Below are 10,649 nucleotides of genomic sequence, written 5' to 3'. Positions count from 1 at the left end.
ATATAATTTGGGAAGTAGTTTCCCAGTTCCAGACACTGTAAAAAAATTAGCTTACAAAATTTCTTACAGAAACTCTTTTTAAATTTCTTAAAGATAAACCTTATGTTTATGCAAATGAAATACTCTTAGATTCATACAAATAATTTAGACTAAGGTTCTAATATTTCCCATGTAAAAATATTTTCATATATAATAATTAAGGCATTTTGAGTTTAAATTCACATAATATTTAAATCATTAGCAAATTGCGGTAGTTAAACATTATTGGCTTAACAAAGAAGTTGTGACTTTTGAAATATCAAAATTAATTATAATTCAAGAATATACTATTTTATGCTTTGGTATATGTTCTTCCTGAACATAATCAAATCCAGTGCTCAAATAACTTAGATACTGTAGTTATGATTAAGAAAAATATAAATTTACACTTAAGGAAATTGAATCTGTTTAGCAATTTAAAATGTTAAATTTATTCTAAATTACATTAGAATATTATTGAATATATAGATCACTTTTAAATAAGATAAAACCTTGAAGTCCTAATCATTCAGGGCTAGGTTATTATATTTTTTATTCTGCATATTACAGAGAAGCCAAATACTTAGTTCAATTAATAAATTTTGTCCACATTGAAAAAAAAATATTGTTTAGATCTCGAATATCCCCCCAAAGTCTCATGTTAAGCAGTAGGGCTGTGGCAAGTGATTACATCATGATGGAGTGCTAGACTCATTCGAGAATTCATCCATTGCTGAGTAAAGGTAAATGTGCTGTCAGATGGTGAAACTGCTTGGACTTGAGTCACAATGGGTGTTGCCTGAAAGGGCATCGTGTATTTTCATCCCTGACTTTTCCTTTCTTTCTCTGCTTCTCAGTCATCATCATATGAGCAGCTTTCCTCTACCAGGCTGTTCCACAGTACTGCTTCTGTCCTGGAGTCAGCTGACCATTCATGGAAACTGTGAGTCAAAATAAATCACTTCTCCTTTAAATACAGGTTCCACCAAAGGGAAAGTTAACTACTAAATTCCTGTAATCGCAGCTCTTCCAATTACCAAACTATTATTCCTAGAGATGGTCTCTTCCAGACCTTACACTTCCAGTCGCATGGATATCAGTTCCAGAAGCTCAGATGACAGCTACACATGTTGCAGATGACTTTGAGAACAACTTTCTCACATACTTTGAATTACAAATGCTGGTGAAAAATCCTTGTACTATTTGTGCTTGTCCCCTGAAAAATATGAAAGTACCATCTATGTCCCATATGACTACCTCTATAAGCCCTAGAACAATTTTAATTATACTCACATAACCTAGGTAGGTTTGCTTTGTGGTTCAAACTTTAAATTGATGGCTGCAAGTGCTATAGACACCAACACTATCTGTGATCATACATAAAGACCTAGGGAAAAGTTTAACCCACTTTTTGGAATCACAGCTGTGTCTGTCTGGTGTTACCACAGGCTTAGGTATCTCACACCTTCTTCCTGATAGATAGATTTCTTTCACCTTTTGGGGCTCAAGAATTGCAGCTCAAAGTTCCACAACCATTAGTACCACCTTTGCTTATCCTGAGGAACCCAGGGACAGACCTACCCACATTCTTAACTATTCAGATTATGGAAGCTGCTGCCACAAGTCACCATGTTGTCAAAATCAGTCCTGTGAAGCCCAGAAACATACATTTGGGATTCTAGTCCACTGCATAGTTTTGAAGCTGCTTACATGAACTTCCGCAGTCTAACTTATGGAAATACTCAACGACACTGCTCACATCAACCACTCAGGCAGGAATCATACAGAGATTCTACATTTGAGCTGACCTATAACAAAACAAAAAAATCAAACAGATATCTTATACTCTACGTAAAGGCAAAATAAGTTAAAAACAATTTTCTTAAATCTGAAGAAACAAATATTAAGCACAAACATCAACACAAGGACATAAGAAACATAAAGGACAAATGAGAGATTCAAAGAAGAAGAAATCTCTGAAAATAAATCACAAAGATAATAAAATCTATAAATGTCTAAAAAGAATTTAAAATATTTATCTTTAAAAGTCAGTAGGATGCAGGAGAATAAAGATAAAGGGTACAATGAAATCACAAACATAACTCAGGATATGAAGGAGAAATCCATCAAAGAGAAAGAAATCATGAAAAACTGACTATTTAGAAATATTGCAGCTAAAATTACTGTAATAAAAAACAAAATTGAGATCTTCTAAAACATACTAGAACATGGGAAATGTATAATTTTGCAGTGTCAGTACTGGTCTTTTGAATAAACCCAGTCAGATCAAAACAAAACAAAACTGAGAAGGCAAGAAAAAAGAAAAGTAAAGGTATGGAAATTTTAGAAGGTAAGGAAAGGGAATGTCATTGAAAAATAATTTCACAAAATAATAACTGAAAACATGCTAAGTATTCAAAAAGTTATGCATATGGGGACCCAATAATCTGAAATAATTCCCATAGTTGCAATAAATGCATGTGTCTTTCGACAAGGTATGTTACAGTCAAAACGTTGGAAATATACCAGAAAAAAAGAATTCTAAAAGAGCAAGAGAATGATACCTGTGAACTAAGCAACTGAACTGAAGATGGTAAACTGTAAAAGTAGTTTCATGCTTGGAGTGCCTGTCATTCTGGTTTTCTGAATACGGGCTGCTTGTCATGACATGCCAGTTGCTGCTGTGCTGTCTCTCAGGTAGATGACTGTTCAAAAAGAAGGGGGTGGTGAATGAAGGCAAGAAATAGGGAAAGGAATATTGTGGGACTGTCCTGTTTTAAGGTTGTATATGGTTAGATTTTTGAACTTATGTGTAAACATAAGAAGTATATAATTCTTTATGCTTATTTTTTAAAATATATTCTAATTTTTGAATGTTTTTTTCATCATATTCTATAGGGACTTGAAGTTCAACAAATCAATACTTGATGAAAAATATCTGTTCCATGTTATGCCTAAGATGTTTGATATTCAGACAGATAGTGAGGGTAAGCTTAACAGCATAGGTTGTATGGTAATAACAATAAGCTTGTGTCCTGGATGGTTAACAACCTAAGTTTACAGAAGACCTAAATTAGAGAAAAAGGAGGGCTGCAAGGAAAGCCAACATTTTGGCCCTAGCCTTCCAAGGTCAATGAAGACTCAGGATATATGAGGACTTGTACTATAATGTCATGTAACTCTGTAGTGTCCCAAATTTTTTGTTCAGGGGGTTATGGGGCCAAAGAGGAAAGTGATCGATGATGTAGAGTGTGCCTAAGGAGAGTCACATGGAGAGAAAACATTCTCTCAGGCTTTCACAGAGAGCACATTGGCCAAGCACTGGCTGTGACTCATCCACATGGCTGACACTGACAAAGGTTCTACAATCTGAGGTACAGGATCTGGGATAAATCCTGAGGGGATTTCACTGACCTTCTCAGACCCAAAAGTTACAACTCATTGCATAGGTCCTGCTTTTACCTTGATCTTAACCATCATGCAGAAAAGTATAAAAACGAAGTATAAGAAGTAAAGCCATGCTGTTATGTTGAGCTGTAGGGGACTCAGGTCAACAATTTCTGACATTGCCAGTCAAGCAGAAGACCCAATACTATTATGGACTACTGAACTCTTTTAGAATATTTTGCTGAGTTTACGCACCTAGAATATTCAAATAACGGAACTTAACAAAAAAAGGGCATACAGATGAATGTCCATTTTGTATCTGTGCATTCAAAGTGGTTAGGATAGATGTATAGTTACATTCTCTTAATGAATAGAGGGATTTGTTCTAATGGTGTTTGTAAATAGGATATCATGTCCGCATCTTGTACAGCAATTAACCATTGGGAAGAATGTATACAATGTGTTAATTATTGAAACTGTCCTACGATTTTGGTTTGAAACTGTCTCATTGCTATTTGTTTCTCATTAAAATTTTGGAAAAAAACATCAGATATTAAAAAAATAAATAAATAAATAAAGTCAATTAGCTTATTCAGCAAAAAAAAAGGGCAAGAGAAAATCATTAATTCGCATGCAAGTGAAAGGTCCATCATATTGAAGCAGATTTAGGAGCGAATTCATATACCAGAAGAGAATGTGATGCTATATTCAGAACAATGAAAGAACAACACCAACAAAAACATTATAATTAACAAAATCGTCCCTCACAAATTGACAAATACAGTACTTACAAAATGAGCACTGGCACTAGCAGATCAGCATAACAAGAATTATTTTAAAGGAGTTTTGTATGAAAAAGCATGCCAAATACCAAATGAATAAATATAGTATACTAAAAGAACACAAGAGATAAAGAGTCATACAAAAGATAAAGGAAAGTTAATCAATGTTTAGAATAACAGAAAGTCAACAAATTATAAACAAAATGAATGAAAGATATAATATGTAAACATATGCACAAAGTACAACAAATAAAATGATAGGAGGAAGTTTATACTTAGCAATAATAACTGTAAATGGATCAAATTGAACAATTAAAACTTATGGGTGAAGTGATTGGATAACTAAATCAAACAACAGCAACAACGAAAAACGCAGTTACTACCTACCTATAAGAAACTTGTATTATTGGTAACTATCCACATGGACTGTCAGTAACAATTCTAGAATAGATAAAATGTGCAAATGAAAAACAAAAATGGTACTTAAGTCAAAAGCTATGAAAATAAAAAATATATATTTTGAAACATTTTCAGTTCACCCAACAAATTTAACAATTATAAACATGAATGCACCTAACACAGACTACCACAAATATATTAAACAAATATAAAGATGAAAGGGAGAATTCAACTGTCATGGAAGTACAGGCAGAGACTTCAGCATCTCATTGTGTTCAACGGACAGATACTTACAGAATATTTTATCCATGGCAGCTGAACACACCTTCTCATCAACACATGAACATTCTCTGAGATAGAGCATATTTAAGCTGTAAAATAAGGCTCAATAAATTAAGTTTCCAATCATATCATCCGTCTTCTCAGACTCCATCAGATAATACTGTGAAATCAATAAAAAGAAATATGAAAAGTGTACAGATACCTTGAAGTTTTTCCTGACAATTGCATACAGGAATTAATCAAAAGAGAAATTTAAGTTTGGAGAGATAGACATTACTCAAAACAATTTAAAAAAAAAACACTGTTTCATTAATCATCAGAAAATGAATACAAAAAGCTGCTATTTAACACCAGTTCAAATAGCTATCCAAACTAAAAATACCTTATATACTGCTGGTGGGAATATAGATTATTACAGCCATTATGGAAAACAGTGTGAAAATCTCTCAAAAAAATAAAAAGAGAGCTAGCAGATGATTCAGTGATTACACAGCCAAAGAAGAAAAATGGGTATACTTCAGTGCTTATACTGCATGCCCATGTTTGTTGTGGCCATAATTACAATAGCGAAAATATGGAATCAATCCAAAATCCTTTTAATTGATGAGTGGATAAAGAAAATATAGTATTGTCTTAGTTACTTTTCTTATTTTTGAGATGAAAATATGCAACATCCTAAGTTAAAGGGATAAGATTTATATATCTCACACTTTGTAGCATTTTCAGTCTACAGTTGGCTGGCTCCAGGGTAGGAAGGCATGGCAGAGGTGTGTCACCGAGGAGAAATGGTCATGGCAAAGCAGAGCAGGCAGAAGGAACTAAGAAAGAAGCAGCAAGCAAGAAGCAAGAAGTGGCCATAACAGCTTCTTTCTACCTGTTTATATTTTCTTAGGATGGGTAGCCCTCACACCCAAAACTATGCCAAAATAATCAGTGGACTAATTTAATCTTCACACACACTTAACACCGAATACTATAGTTTGAGAAATCTCAACAAAATGGCTTTTGGGGAACACTATACACAAACCACACCAAGTACAACCTACGCAATACACTACTAATCTGACATAAAAATTAAATACTATGATTTCACCAAAAGAGATGGAACTGAAGGTCATTAAGTGAAATAAGGAAGACAGAAAAAGACAAGTACCACATGTCTTACTCATTTGTGGAAACTAGTAAATCAACTGGATAGAAAACACTTAGGGAATAGTTGTCACTAGAGAGAGGGAAGGGAAAAGGGAAAAGAGGACAGAAAGGAACTTAACAAGGGCACCAAAATCACAGAATAGCATCAGTACTTCTGGTTTGTCTTTAGCATAATGCAGTTATATTAGCTAAAATAATCTATGCTGCGTTTCAAAATGGTGAAGATGAGTAAGAAAGTCTCAAGACATGAAAATTATAGATAAGTAAATGAAAGTGTTAGTTACCCAGATTTTGATTATTGCAAATTATATGCATGTATTGAACTACCAAAATGTACCCTGTAAAGATATTTAAAATCATATCAATTAAAAAATAGAATTTTCTGATCTCCTTGGACTCTCAGAGATTCTAACCTACTTTACACAGGCAGCAAAAAGTATTGTATGGGAATTATTAATTATGCCATGAAGTTACTTTTCTTTCAATTATTCCATTTAACCCTTGCACAATATAGAAATTGGAGAGGTAGTTCTCTGGAGAATAGTTCATCAGACTATTCTTGAACCAAATTAAAGGGGCGCTTGCTTCAATCTTCTGATACTAAGATTTTGGCAAATTCCCCAGACTCCAACTCAAGGGATACGGGAGACACATGGATGATAAAAACATCTTAATTGTTGAATTCAACCAAAACTCTCTCAAAAGCTCCAAAAGGCAATGCTGTGAGATAAAGAGCATTTTTAAGGGGACCAAGTAAATGACATCATAAGGAATCATTTCCTTCCCTGGCGAGTGTGAAAACAAGACCTACAGGGTTTGTATATCTGAGTTCTATCCATCAGTTTACTTTTGCTTTACCTTTTTCTACTGTATCTTTTTTCTTCTCTTCTCACTAGCAAATGCTGTAACTATCCCTTGCTGATTTTTCAATATTTTCTTAATATAGCTTAGTATGTACACAATCGCTATGTCAAATAGTATGAGCCTTTCTCACTCAAATATGTTATTTCAATCAAGTGTGTTGCAGAAATTCTGCAGGTATATTACATCAATTAACATATTGGAAATGTGTGTGAGTCATATTTGAAAACGTTCAGTATATTCAGATGTAGCAAAGTGCATTTTCATGTACAGCTAATTGTACTAAGTTGGCATACCACTCTGGAAAGCAACTTAGCAACCAATCAATACCTTAAATAGTTAAAGTATCTATATTGCACAACTTGAAATTTCATGCTTAAAGGCAGTCTTCCACCTAGTGTAAGGAAATACAGACAGAACTATTTATTCTAGAAATGTTTGTCATAATTAAAAAGTGCAAAAAGGGTGAATGCCACCAACAAGAGACCAGAAGAATACATTATTGCATAATCATACAAAATAATACCGTGCAGCTGTGAAAACAACTGGACTACAATGCATTTCAACATAGATGAATCTCACATATTAAAGAGTTTAAAAATGTAAATTACGAGGCATTTACAAAGCATGCTATTTATATAAAACTTTTTAAAAGTAAAACACAATTTTATCTTTTCTATGGCTATTTATGTATAAAATAAAGATTGGGAAATGGTTTGCAAATCGAAGCTAGTGCTTATTTTATAGGAAGTGAGACGGAAAGAAAATGAAAAATGAGAATCTGGATGGAAGTTCAAAAGGATTAGTCTTATGGATAATATTGCATGGATATAGTATAGTCATTATATTCGTTATACAAATGCTAGCAAGATGCACATATTTACATATGACACAATAAAATAAAAATGATCAGAGAGAGACAGACATCAATATTAAAATGTTCATAATAATGTATTATAGATTATAGATGCATATGTAATAGGTTACTTTTGCACACATTAGTTATGTTTATTGTATTATTTCTTTTATTATACAACATAATATGAATTATACCATTCTTTCTTCTAGTGGCTTTTTTTTCTTTTTTGGCAGAACTGGGGATTGAATTTCCCTGCTTGCCAGGGTAGAGCTTATTACACTGAGTCATCTCTCCAGCCCATTCTACTGTCTTTTAACACACTTACACCCTTATACATACTACATGAAGATTTTTCATATATGGAAAATATTTCAATATGTGCAACTGTTGAATTACCATTTACAAAAGGTGAGACATTCTATATGATCAAATTAGTTAAATACCTAAAAGTTTATCCATTGATTTTCCATAATGGATAGTATAGATAACGGTCTATTAAATTCTTTACATAGCAGAGAGTCAAGGACAAGTGAATCGTGGTATACTTTGAAATACTGGTAATTTCTTTTGACGTGAAAAAACTTCTCAGCAAGAGTAGGTCCCAGGTGTTAATTCTTTCATCAGTTTCCCGTGAGATTTGATTTCTGTCCATGAACTCTTTGCCCATGCCTATGTCTTCAAGAGTCCCTCCTAATTTCTCTTCCAGGAGATATAGTGTCTCTGCTTTAATGTTTAGATCTTTAATCCATTTTGACTTTAGTTTAGTGCATGGTGATAGACCTGGGTCAAGTTTGAGTTTTCGGTATGTAGAGAGCCAATTTTTCCAGCACCATTTGTTAAAGAGGCTGTCTTTCTTCCAGTAAGTATGTTTGGCCCCTTTGTCAAAGATAAGGTGGCTGAGTGTGTTCGTAAGGGCTTCAGCGTCTTCTAATCTATTCCATTGATCCTCAGGTCTGTTTTGATGCCAGTACTATGCTGATTTTATCACAGTAGCCTTGTAGTATAATTTCAAGTCAGGAATTGTAATGCCTTCTGCCTTGTCTTTATTGCCCAGAATTGCCCTTGCTATTCTAGGTCTTTTCCGGTTCCAGATAAATTTTAGGAATAATTTCTCTATGTCTGTGAGGTGTGTCGGTGGTAGTCTGATAGGGATTGCATAAAATCTGTACAGCAATTTTGGGAGTATGGCCATCTTCACAATGTTGGTTCTTCCTATCCAGGAGCATGGAATATCTTTCCATATTCTGAAATCCTCTAGGATGTCTTTTTTCAGAGTACTGTAATGTTCCTTGAAAAGATTTTTGACTTCTTTAGTTAGATTAATTCCAAGGTATTTCATTTTCCTCGGTGCTATTGTAAAAGGTATTGTTTCTATAATTTCCCTCTCAGTGTGTTTGTTGTCTGTGTAGAGGAATGCTATTGACTTTTGGGTATTGACTTTATAATGCTGTAAAATACTAAAAAAATTATAACACATATGTATTTGAGCATTTCTGAGAAAAGACACGTAGACAGTATGCACAAAATGTCTTTATGGGGTGCTAACAGGAAAACATTCAGTGTTTCCCAATATATCTTCTGCAGTAGACCTGTTGAACTGTGTGACTTCTAGTTCTTCCCCAACTTCAAAATAGCCATGAAAGCTTAACATTTTTAATTGATTCCGTACAATGAGGCAGCAACAAAAAGGTAATTAATGATACTTATGAAAGAGGACAACCAGAACTGATTTAGAAAATGGGAAGAAACATTGGTTATTTTCAGAGAAAGAGGGGATATTTTGAGAGGGATTAATAACACTGTGTCTTTCACTTCAATAAATTTAATTTAAATACTCATTGTATTTTATTACATCACATATATATTCATATATACTTAAACATACTGTAGTGTTTATATTTGGACCAAGAATATAACATATATTTGGATCAAACCCTTTACAACTGTGAATATGAATAAGCATTAAACTGTCATCCAAAAAGCAGAAGGAATGCTGCCATAGGTTAATTGCATTTTAATCTATGTGGCCTTGACATTTTGACTCATAATTAATCACTGATGATGTGAACATGTCATTTCACATTGCACTCATAAACTTTGTAGAATAATGTTTGCTCACATACAAATGTAAATTATGAAAATTTTAGTCACCTTTTAGTGTGAGAAAGTCACAATTTTGTGTAACAAAATAATGTTTGAAGTTAATAACAAAATAACCAAAAACAATGAGAAACTTAATCATTTCTATTTGTTTATAGATAATAGTGCTTCCTTGAGTAGACTTATCAGAGCATGAAGATGTTCCTGTACAAATATCTGTCTGGGTGTGAAGTGGAATATGTATGGAACATGACTTCACATATGTCATGATAAAAATCATTTAGATACATCATAGATCATATAGCATGTAATCAGAGAATTACGACTTATTTATAATGCTATAATCTATTGGAATTACTGCCACAAATATTGTTGTTGTTAGCTAATTATAGAACATTGACTCAATATTAAACAAATTCTATACACTCTATTAATATTTATTTAACAAAATATATTTTTCACAATAAATTTTCTGAGTTTAAAGTGGTTTTCATGCAAATGTTATTTACTCAGGGTGTCTCATTCCTTTTCAAATGATGTTATGGATTTTGATTACTTTAGAAAAGTAAAAGTGATTTAAAGAGTACAATATCTCTCTTTGTTCTCTGATTAAATGACATATTGTTCAAAATGACTGACCTATAAAAAATCAATTACCATAATTTCATTTCCAGTAGTCCTTTCTGAGCCTCATTCTAATTATTTAAAATTGTAAACAATTAGAACTGTATAAGTATAACATTTTCAGGTCTTGCAATTTAATATTGAAAATTGAGGTCAGCAGGAGAGATACTACTATATGAATGCAA

This window comes from Octodon degus, unplaced genomic scaffold, assembly GCF_000260255.1.
Source record: "Octodon degus isolate 3935 unplaced genomic scaffold, OctDeg1.0 scaffold00242, whole genome shotgun sequence".
Lineage (NCBI taxonomy): Eukaryota > Metazoa > Chordata > Mammalia > Rodentia > Octodontidae > Octodon > Octodon degus.
Note: the sequence above shows the minus strand (reverse complement) of the source record.